The following is a 12402-nucleotide window of genomic DNA, read 5'->3' on the forward strand; positions in this document are numbered from 1 at the left end:
GGAATACTTTGTGACGATTTTCCCACTGTTTCCTATTTTGAACCCTGTGTCTGGAATGCACCAAAGTTAACCATGGAGGTATTTACTGTATACTGTACCTGGGAAGACCATATTAGGTACCATTTATAAATCAGAAGTGTGGTCAGTTTGGAATAAAATTTCAAAACATGTATCTAGATCACAGAATCATAGATGGGTATGATGATACTAGTGCATGTGATTCAGCTCATGTTTTGCTATACTGACAGGATGTCAAGAAGTAAAGTGTGACCAAATACTTCACTACCTGAATTTTTGAAATACCTTTCATGTATAAACTTCAGGGACAAAAATAAGACCTTTTGCATTCTGATAATTTTAGGAAATTTTGTGTCACCACTTAAGCTCTTAAACGGTAGTAGTCCTCTGAAAATTGAATTCAAGACAGCAATGTCATGGTAGGGAGAGTAGCTATTAAAGCATGTGAAACAAAAGTGTTTCTAACTTAGCTATTTAAACCTTTTGTGTTTTACTTAGTCTCGTTTGTTCAACATGACTGGTGTTGTATTGCTTACAAAAGTAAGCAGTGTAACAGTTAAAAACTCACGTTTATCTTCCCTGCTTGTTTTAGCCTTTCCCATAAGGGCTGGTATTTGTTTTAAGTATAGAACTGAAGTGTTGAACAGTTTTGAGTTTATTATCTGCCATTTTCATTTTTTTCTTCCACATTGCATACATAACTACTTGGTTTGTGATCCAGACACTGGAAGTCTTCTGGATTGTATTTTTCCTTCTGTAAAATAAGGCTGGCAGCTCTCTGTTGTGTTTCTTGTGCAAAAGAAGACAGAAGTATACCCTGCTACATGACAACAAGCACACCATGTTTTACTAGTAGCATAAATTTTCATGCTGTATGTTAAGAAATTTATTTAGCAACCCTTCAAGGTTCTTTAAAAAACAGGGCATTTGGAAGCCTTTAGTAATTGATTGCATGGAACTTGATGTAATTTTGTTAGTCCTTTTATCTGCATTAGCAGTTCTATTACTATAAGGGTGAGATGAATGGGAATTTAGTCCTGATGAATGGGAATTTAGTCCTGCAGTTCTGAGTTCTTTTGCTATTGTTGGCTCCCAGCCAGACCAGCATGGAGTCAATATGAAGGGTTTCTCTCCTTATCCCTAGCATTTTCTAATGGTGGCTCCAAAGTGATTTTTGCATCTAGCAAGCAATTTAGTGACCCACTAGCGTGCCTAAATTTGTATGCACTGACCTATGCCATTTTGAATAGGGCAGCAGTATGGATTTAATTAGACTTACTGTGTTGGAGAGGGTGATTACTGCCTGTTAATTTTACATTGACCTCATGCAAACATTTATAAAGGTCAGAATAAAACAACTGTGTGTTGCAGTAAAGCAAATCTATTTCATGTTGCTACCTCATGCATAAACCAATTGTTAGTGTATCGCAAACAATCTTTGTTCAAACAAGAAGACTACCTAGTTTTTATGCTTAGCAACTTTTGTCATGTTTTTAGAGTGTAAGCATTACACAAAACCAAGAAATCTAAGATTGAGCTATGCAACTCTGTAATGAGTTAATGCCAGTCAAGCCTAAGATATTTGCTTAACATTTCAGTCCTGATCCCAGGGGTGTAATCTTGAAAAGAGCCTGTAAGGGTTTCCTTGCTTAGTTGACACCCTAACTCTATTGGAAAGTGAGGAACTGTGTGTGTCTCAATATGGATGGTACTTAACTATAGAGTATCCAAAGTATGTGAACATGATAAAAATGTAATTGGCAATACATTAGGTTATTTACACTAAATTTTTTACAATATATGGTATTAAAAATAATTTTAATGCAGATTTCCCATAATGTGTATGCTCCTCTTTTCTAGTCATTGGTTATTATAATTAAGTGGAACTAAAACATGTATTTAAAATGCTTCTCCTAGACCTGCTTTTTGAATTCTGACAGAGACATATTTGAAATTAGTATTGGTGTATTTCTTATAATCTGCAAAACACCTTAACTGAAACAGAACTGTAAATGTTATACTGAGTTATCTTTATTTTGGTTAAATTTGTATGACAGAATCCAGCAGTGTGCCTTTTGTCACCCTGCTCTCAGAAGAGCTAAAAATACCTGCTACATCCAATTTTGAGTCTCTAGAGTTCAGTTATTCCTGATTTGCTAATTAGATTCATTCCCAGAACGTGAATTATTTATGTACCACCAACTTCTAATATGAACAATCCAAGCTGTCAAGGTGCTAGTTCTTCACTTCTGCAGGCATTAATGTATCTTCAGCAAAGATAGGTTTGCACAGAGCGATAAATAAGTTGTTTCAGTTTTAATTTGAAGAGTATAATAGTGCAGACAGTTGGAATGACTGTTAGATAACGATCTTCTAGTCTTTACCCTCTTATCCTTCCCTTAAATTAACTACCATCTGCAACTGGGTTTGTATTGTCAGTCCTTCTAAGTTTCATCCTTGGGCTAAAGTTAAAAGAAAAAAGATAGAACAGATCCAAAAATGAATCCTTGACAAAGTCACCAATTAAAGCATGATGGATAAACCTCTGTCACTCCAGAAATTATATTAGATCCTTTTTTTTCCCCATTCCTGATAGTCTTAAAGTAATGGATCTCATATTTTATGTTCACTCACATGAAAACTTGGGAAATTTTTGCATGCATATAGTTCAGTTCTTGAACTGCCGATACACTATCTGGGGCCATGTCTTCATCCTACATGTTTTTGACACCTAAGCAAGTCCAGCTGTTAAGCAGACAGACCCTGTTCTGGTTATTTGTTAATTATCCAATAGGTTGTAAATATTTTTAAAATCTTTGATAAAGTATTCTTTTAGTGTAGACCCTGCTGGTGTTCATAGAGGGGTTCGAAGAGTCACACTTCAAAACATTTGACAAAAGACAGTACAAGAGCCTTTTATATATACTAATCTGCTCCAAAAATAAGTTTGGTGTTTTTTTTTGTTGTATCTTGTAAGTTGAGATCATTTCCTGACTTAGAATTGCTTCAATGATTGAACCCTGGGCAACCTTCTCTTTTAATTAACTTTGAGAAAGCATGTAAGTGTAAGCCTACAGATTAATTTTTATTTCTGTGTGTACTTTACTGTCTGCCAGAAGAAACATTTAATTTCCTGGTGGCAGGAAGTCCTCTTTGAGGAAACAATCCCATTTTTTCTGCTCTTATTATGAGGTCCAATATTTACTTGCTTTCTTGAACACGTGCAGGCAAGGGATCTTTGTTAATCTGAATTAAATAAATAGTTACTGGAAATACTGTGGATCACCAGCTAGGATTCTTAACACAAATGTACTCATCTAGCCTGAAATGCAAATAGCATTGCTAAAATATTTCAAATACTGTTTTGAAGAGCCATAAATATCTCTTCTACTTCCAAATAGATAAACTGTCTCAGATGCATGCCCAAGTTTAAATGTATCAGCTTCCAAAGAGCAAATTGCTGTTTGTTATTAGGTGTCAAATGTCCCTTGACTACTGTCAAACTGTAATACTGGAGGCTGGCTCTGTGTCAGCTTCTGCTGATGGAATCTGCAATAGCTTCCTATAGATAGTAGTCAGTAAAACCTCTGTAATATAAGCTGTTGCCTAGTAAGAAGTAAAATCCGTGCCTGCCAGTGTCAACCATGACAATTTAGTGAACTGAGCCAGCTGGATTCTTTTACTCTAAAGAAAGGTTGATGTATCACCCTGCTTAAGTTTGTTTGGGGCTCTCACTGCTTGGACTCTGCTTGTCTGCTTTGTTGTCACTTGGATGACATCTACAGAATTGTTTAGGCCAATCTTCCCTTAGAAACACAAAATTTTCCAATTTTTAGTAGAATGTGAAGTATTTAAACATGAGGTCCGACCTTATGTTTTGACGTGTCTTTCTTCTAGAGACAAATCCTAATTCTATCAAAGACAGTAGAAAGATTGTCATCACTCTCAGAGAAATTTTTGTTGTTGTTTTTTTTCACATTGCAAAAAAAAAAAAGCTATGTCTACCTTTAAAAAAATGATTATGATTTTAGTGTTTCTGGTCCATCACCTCCTTTATCTTCTATGCAAGAAGGAGCTCTATGGATAAAAAGTGGTCAAAGGTCATAACTGCCCTTATTATGCGTGTAGGCAGAAGTTACAATAACTAGAAATTATTAATTTAAAAAAAACCCATGATACTAGCTGAATCATACTCTAGAATAACTGGAGTCAAGCACTAACTGAATGAATGTTACATCTTAATTCTCAGCTCTTTCACATAGATTTTTCTCCTGGAAAAAAAGTTTTCTTATTATTCCTCTATGCTTAAACACAGCTGAGTCAAGACTCAATTTTTTGTCTTTGGCCTGAATATACAAGAATTTTTCACATTGTTTTGCATGAGGGAGGCAAAAAGGAGATGAAAGATTGCCTCATTTTGAGTAACACTGGTTTGCTCTCTAGAAATATTAATGGGAGCTTCTGTTGGATTCAAAGGGACTGCAATGCCATGGGGAATAGACATAGCATGCAATGGAAAAAGGCATGTGAGTGTCTGCACATTCCTGATGGCAAAAGGTCCGTGCTATAATTAAAATAATGTATTTGTAGCTGATCAGATCTAGAGAATAACTGCCTTTTTTTAGATGTCAGGAGTTAGTCTTAAGCTTTTTAGCATCTATAGATACTGTCTACACTGACACTTGGCTACTGATTTAAAAGAAACCTAACCCAAAACAACCTAAACAAAACCCAAACAACCTAAGATGGGACTGGTAGTTTATAAATTCTCAAACTGTTACTTTATCCACCTCTTTTCACTGAACATCTACGTCGTAACTGTCCAATGTGAATAGGTAGAATTTGAGTTGAAACTGAAAAAAATAATGAAGTTGACATCTAGCTTCCAGCTACCTCTGTTTAAAGCAGATAGACCAAGTACTACTTAGTGGTGAGGCATTCAAGACAACTGGTTTTTGTTATCCATTGCTGATCTGGATCCAGGTGGCCTGTAAAATTACTAAATATGAACTATTTAACTAAATATGAACTAATTAACTGATTTGGAAGAAATGTTGGAGTTGTGAAACTTGTGACTTTTAGGGTGGAGTTGATGAAATTACATACATGATAAATATTGGTCAAAAACTAATCTAATGGAAGTATCTGATGGAAAATAATATTGCCTGAATACTTAATATGGAGACAGATTAGATGCTATGTAGGGGGCGATTTGTGCGCAGACCTGCAGCATGAGTTCTTGAAATACACTTGGATATTATAAAGCAAATGCACACAATTTGAGTGGATTTAACATCTTTAATTTTAAGGTAGTTCTTCCCTTGAGTATGATGGTGGTAGACATCCATTTGGATACATTCAGAGTCATGGTTGTTGAATAAGTGCAAGAATAATTCTACAGTGCACAGTAAAATAAATATTTTACATGTTGTATCCTCTTTTGGGTGGAGGGGGAGCAATGAAGAGGAAAAGTATTTCAGAGTTCTTAGTAAGTTTCTTTCTAGAAAACACACCTATTTAAAAGACAGTTACATGTATGGACATATTTCCAGTTACAGAAGCAGCTGTTAATTAAGAATTGTTGTGTTGTGAATTTCTGATTTTGATGCACAGAATTATTTTTCTACAGTTTAGTGTAATCAGAGATGTAATTTCTGGAGTGAAGAGTTGACACACCAGTTCAAAATAGAGAATATTTATTGTAAATCTTTTACTATTTAATTTAGTGGTTAAAAATTGAGGATGTTTTATTTCCGGGCATGTCTTATGATAGAGGTGGAATAGCCCAACGTGGCTTTGTCAAAAAGAAAAATCAATTCACTCCATGTAGTTTCAAACATATGTTATTTTTTTTCTTCTGGTCACGTTTCCAGTTTTTCACTGAAAAAACCCAACTTCTATTGCCTACTCCTGAAAGTAATAATAAAATTTTAGTTAAAATACAGAAGTTAGAATATCATAATAATCTATGAATTCACTTACTATGCAGAAGAGTCTGAATGTCTGCTTCTAAGATAAGCTACAAACTAAGTTTTCTATCATACATCTCCACAAGCCAGTAAGGGAAACACAACTGAGAAAACAGATGAGTATCAAGATACACTAGATGCAGAGTTAGTTTTAAATTTCTGCACTAAATGATTTGTTTTCTTTCTAGTAGAGTATTGTTATTAGAGAAATAGCACTTAAGATGTTGCTCCTGAGATCTGAAGCCCACACTACTTAAGGTAATTTTCAAATTCAGGGTAAATAGAATAGTGTCCCACTTGAGAGAAAAGCCTCACTGTCACTCCAGACCTCTTTAATTTAGGAAAAGGAATATGTCATGTGAATGTAGATTAATCCATTAACATACTGCTGTGCGGTTTACATGTTTAAAGTAATCTGTGCTGTCACCAATAAGAATTAATCATCTTCCAAGAGATGTTCAAGTCAATCCCATCTCTTTTTCAGATGCAGGTGGGGCAGCCTCTCTGAAGAGCTATAATCAGTAGTATGCAACTATCTTGCTTATTGTATTCTAGACACGTAATATTTTAACACCCCTTCTACGGACATAGTCTAAGCCACTTCTGACCTTATCACAGTAAGATATCAAATATATGGCATAATTGTGCTCAGAAATCCCAGTACAACAAACCACCCAAGCAGTAGCTTCTTGTTTAACTCTGAATTTTTAGGATACTCATGTTCAGGTTGGGGGTCCCCTGAGAAGCAGGTTTTCATTAGTATTTCCTCACTTTGAAATTTCTATAAGTTTTGAGCCTTTTCCATAGTATATGGCAGTTCTGACTTAAAAAAAGAACTAGATAGTGAGAGGGTACAGAAAAGCAAAATAATATTTAGAGGGTTTTTTTGTCAGTCTCTGCTTAGTCAAGACACAAATGACTAGAGCTAAGCAATATCCCTTGTAGCTGCAAAAACAACAAAATATAAAGAAGGGGAAGAATGACCTAGCATCGTGACAGAACTCTGGCATATGTGCCAGAAGAAGCACACACCCAGCAGTATGTGAACGGGGACAAATATGTAAGGAGCAGAGTTGAAGAGGGCAGAAGGTGTAAAATAACACGTAGCATGAAAAAGATTTGCCGTCACTAGTCTAGCAGTGTAGTGGCAGAGCTATTTGGTCATCTTGTGCTCAATTCTAGACCTCCCTATAATTAATTTTACTCAGAATGTCACTTTTCCACTTTGAAAATAGGGGTAGGACATTCCAACATTGCTGCAATCTTGTGAGGACCAAGTTTAATGAATTTCAGAAAGCCACTCTGATGCTACTGTTTTGGCTCAATCTCTTGTTAGGTGTAAAGAGTAGCTCTATTCTAGACTAACAGTTGAAAAATCGTAGATAATGGAATTTACATAGGCAGATGTCACAGGAAAAGCATGGGAATGTCATTTTATGTATTGAATGCAAATATCTAAAACATGCAAAACAAAAATAGCTAATAAGATAATCCAGATGTTTACCATTTGTGTGATAAAATGGAAAAATATTTTGGAAAATCTGTCAACTTTTAAGATTTGAAGGAGAGTGAATGCAGGGTGAAAAATGAGGCAAGTTGGAGACTTATTTTTTCCAAGCCATTTTGCCTGCCCCTAATTACATTCATAAAATGAACCTTGTGAAGTTTTCAAATTGCACCCCTCAAAATAACATGCTTTTTTGTTTAAATTTTTATTCTATTTTCAGAGAAAGCCACAGCAGTGTGTGATAGGAATTATATAGATGAAAATTCTATTATTTCTATTGTGGCGGAGAACAGATTTTCCCTGTCTTAAATTTAATGCTGTATTCAAGTCTGGCATAACTAATTCATAGAATCGTAGAATCCTTAAGGTTGGAAGGGATCTTAAAGATCACCAAGCTCCAACCCCCCTGCCATGAGCAGGGGACCCTACTACTAGACCACATTGCACAAAACCTCATCCAACCTGACTTTAAAAACCTCCAGGGATGGGGCATCAACAACCTCCCTGGGCAACCCATTCCGTTTCCTCATCAACCTCGGAGTGAAGAATTTCTTCCTAATGTCTATCCTAAATCTCCCCTCTCTTAGTTTAAAACCATTACCCCTTGTTCTGTCACTGACTTCTCTGATGAAAAGTCCCTCCTCAGCTTTCCTGTAGGCCCCTTTCAAGTACTGGAAGGTGCTCTAAGGTGTTGCTGGAGCCCTCTCTTCTTTAGGTGGGACAGCCCCACCTCTCTCAGCCTGTCTTGATAGCAGAGGTGCTCCAGCCCTCTGGTTGTCTTGGTGGCCCTTCTCTGGACCCTCTCCAACAGGTCCATATCTTTCTTGTGTTGAGGGCACCAGATCTGAACACAGTAAACCATAACGATGCTCTTATGAGCAAGTATAGTACTACTGTAGTTTGGTACTAGTAGGCTGTGTTATCAAATCTAGTGTTTCATTGTAGTTGTTGCTTCTGGAATGGAAAGAGATGAGAAAATTAATTTTTTTTGGACTGTTTTATCTGAAAGAAACTTTTTCCTTCATGCAATATACGTTTCATTTTCTTCAAAGACTTGCTGGTGCTTATAGACTGAGGTAGCACTTTACTGTTTGTTACATTGGTTGATGAAACAAAAGTTGGAAATTATTAGAGTGTGGAGTGATTTCAGTCTGCAGGTTACAGGAAAATGGACAGTGGAGTCAAACTTGGAAAAAAAAGCATTGCAGAAAATAAAGCTAATGGGTGTGGCAGGATTTACTGTTTTCTCTGTCAAATCTCTATAGCTGTCAAGAGTGAAGTGGTATTGACAACACCAACGTGAATTGCAATTCTTTCTCTAATAAAGAAATACGTTTCTCTGTGCAAAAGTTTAATGGTAATGTCTTTCATAGCTAACACGTCATATTGTAGAATCCTAATTAAATTGTTTTTTTCCCTGTTTCTATTACCATTGCAGCTTATAGTGTTATTGTAAATCAGATATATTGGAACACTGGCAAGAACGAGTAGGTGGTAGCTGGAATGGTTACTTGTGTGTCTGGCCAGCAAAAAAGGACTGGTATCATTTCAGTGGGTTGTATAAGGGGTTTGTTATACAAGTAAAAACAGAAGAAAAAGAACATTTTCAGCTTGTCCTTTCAGCAGAAAAGCTCAGCTACTTATCTTTACAGCTAATATCTAATAGAAGGTGTGCCCATGTAGTATTTTTAATACCTTATTGTTGTTCCTCTCAGACTCTGTGCTGTATCAGCAACAGGAGAGTGTTTTATCAAGTGGCCCCATTTCTATTAGCTGACAAACACAGGGCAGTGTCCTGCTATAACTGCTGCTTGTGTTCCAGTTCCCATGAAAGCCATGTCAACTAAAGGGAAAACTGGTTTATGAAAAAAGATGATACGGACTGTTGATGAGAAGTGAGACCAATTGTGTTACCCATGATAGCATTTGAAGTGTTAGAGAAGAGTCTTAGTCATGTTGAAAAGGAAGAACAGGAAGCTCCAAATGTGATTTCTGCTTTTGAAAAAGGGGAAATACTGACTCTGAGATGAGGGTTGGTGATAAAACCACAGTTTTGACATGTGTAAATCATTATGTACTAAACTGGTGTTCTGTCTTATTGATCAGCTGTAAAACTTGTAATTAAGCTTTTCTTTCCATAATGCTGAGATCCTAGAAACATAGCATTTGGAGTTCTTTCTTAAGAACTTCCTGATTTTATTTTTCTCATGCTTGTCATCCAAGTGTATTAAGTCCAAAAATAAGCTATTTTTTACAGAAAAAGGAAAAGAAAGAAGTAGATTTTTTTTCATATTTTATTTATTTGGGAGACCTGTTCACTGGAAAAATGAGAACTATTGGGGGATACGCAATATGATTGTGAGAAAAACAACTTCCTGTTTTACAGCATAGGACTTACTTTGTGGAATGGCTTTTTTGGGGTGGTGGGAGGGAGGTATCTCAGCTTTATTTTAGTTAGTTTGCATACGTCACCAGTCCTAACCTGCATGAAGTTAGCAGTCCTCAGTCCACACTAACTTAATATATATTATCAGAAAAATATTAAGCACGTAACTTTGAATCACTCACTTGGTTAGAAAAATAGAGATGAAAAGGGTTCTGATCTGAAACCAGTGAGATTATAAAAATACCATTTTATGAGAATACTGTTTGATTCTTACTATTATTAAAATATACACCACTACAGTGTTCTTTATAGGTGTATCTGTAATGACTTACCCACAAGAATAAAGTATGAACTTGTAAAAATATTCTCATCAGTTGTAGTCAAAGGAGGTGGGGTCGTTCCACAAGTTTATTTCAACAGTGAGAAGAAAAACCCATTAAAGCATGTAACTTACCCTTATTAGAAAAAAATTGTTGTATTATAATGAAATACACTTGAGCTAAATTCCCTTGAACTAAATTTAGATTTTCTAAGGATAATAATCCTTAGCCTTTTTTCTTCTTTGAAATAAAATGTCAAGAAAAACCCCAGTGTGAACAGAAATAATGGAGATAAAAATATTTGCTTAGTGATTGGACTGTGAGCAAGATTTGTATTTCATGATGTTCTATGGAAAGAATATTACATTTTTTCACTCCTAGCACTCTGAAATTATATCATGTGGCTTATTTATATATCTCAAATAAAAACTATGCAACTTAGCTTGAATTCTTAAAACAAACCTGTGGACTCTATAAATTAATATTTGTTTTATGAGGGAACTAAGCAAATAGTTTTGATTTTATCTCGATTTTAACTTCTGAAAATTGATACGTTGTCTATGGAACCTTCCCAAATAGATAAAGGGATTCAGCATACAACTTCACATTGGTTTCACTTTTATTTGGATCAGACTTCTAATTACAGTGTTTAATTTTGATTATTATTTTCTGAAAGCATTTTTAGTGTTTTCAGTGCAGAAACAGAGAAATAAGCCAGGTGCGAATGCAATTACCAAGGTGATGGCTAGACACTAAAAGAGGTCAGTTGTCACAAACCATGCCTGTTCACGAAAGAATTATTTATCATACAGTTGGTCTTCAATTAATTTGAAAAAGATCTGGACTTATTTTGCATTACTCAGAACCCATATAAATAGCTTTAACTATACTTAAAAATGTTCAAAGACGTTCAGTACTTTTTGGAATACTAAATATATTATGTATTATTGCTTTTCTTTTATATGGATAATTCATTTTGAAGGACCAAGTGAAGTTTGTTTTTTTCCTATTATTGTGAGAAGTTGAGTCAACAGTAGAAAAAACGGGGACTTTGAAGATTAAATGTATTTTTACAAGTGTTCTTCAAGATTTTTATTTTTCATTTTAGAAGATGTCAGATGATATGCAGAAGAAGTATCACCTGTTAGACAGAAATCTAATTTTCAGTTTAGGGAACTGTAAATTGCAGCAATTCCTGAGAGTCAAACATGCTTTGTGTACTAGGTCACTCACTGCAGGGGAAAAAAAAGAGGGGGGCGGGGGAAGAAAAAAGCATGTAATGTAAATGCGTCTGAGAAAATTTTATTACAATTTTATGTGCTTTCAGAATGTGTATTTGTCAAGACTCAGAATAACTGGAACATAGTCGAAACCAGGCTTCTATTAGTATATACCCTCAGTGTCCTTTAGTAGCTTTAAAGCCACTATAAATATAGAAGCAGACAAACCTGGAATTGTTAATGTAGAAGCAAATTTTGCCTGAGAGAAACACAATGAGATGTTTTACAAGTAATAGTAATGTCAAATCAATTTATTTTTTTTTTCTTTGTGTTTGTCTTTCTGGGAGGAAATAGTCTGAAGGCAGAATCCTCATCCACTTCTCCAAGAAAATGTATCAGAACTTTGTGAAAAAAAATCACAAACACCCTCCTAAGTGGAAACTTGGTTTCCGGCCTCCTACCTGGATTGTTCCCAAATAGGGCAGAGTATCTTGAAGACAGGAAAGGTAATGAACCTTTCTGCCAAGACTGCATGCTCCAGTGAAAACTGCTTTGCTTTGCTATGTACCTAACAGGGCTGCACCCTTTTCTGTCCCTCACCACCCTTATTCTTTACCCCAAGGGAATATTTTTTTCTTCTCTTCAAGTAGTAGATTTAATGCTTTGGAAATATTTCTGTATTCCTGTCCAGATATTTAAAAGCAGGGCTCGTTAGAAGCTTCCCAGCTCATTAAACAAATTGAATTAGCTTATTTAGTCCTGAGGCCTGGGGATGGCAAAATTCAATTCTGTGGAGTGGCAGCCTCGTCAGTCTTCAGCCTCCCCTTCTGTGTGCTTTAACTACTTTGCCTTCTTTATGCCAAGCCCTTTTGGTTGGATGCCTCATAGCTGTAAGGTCTTCTTTCCCCTGAGCTTCTCACACGGCCTCTGTTTTTATGGTGATTTTTGCTGTCCCATTTGAGGCCTTGGGCAACTGCCTCCT

This window comes from Chaetura pelagica, unplaced genomic scaffold, assembly GCF_000747805.2.
Source record: "Chaetura pelagica isolate M959 unplaced genomic scaffold, ChaPel_1.0 scaffold33, whole genome shotgun sequence".
NCBI classification, from domain to species: domain Eukaryota; kingdom Metazoa; phylum Chordata; class Aves; order Apodiformes; family Apodidae; genus Chaetura; species Chaetura pelagica.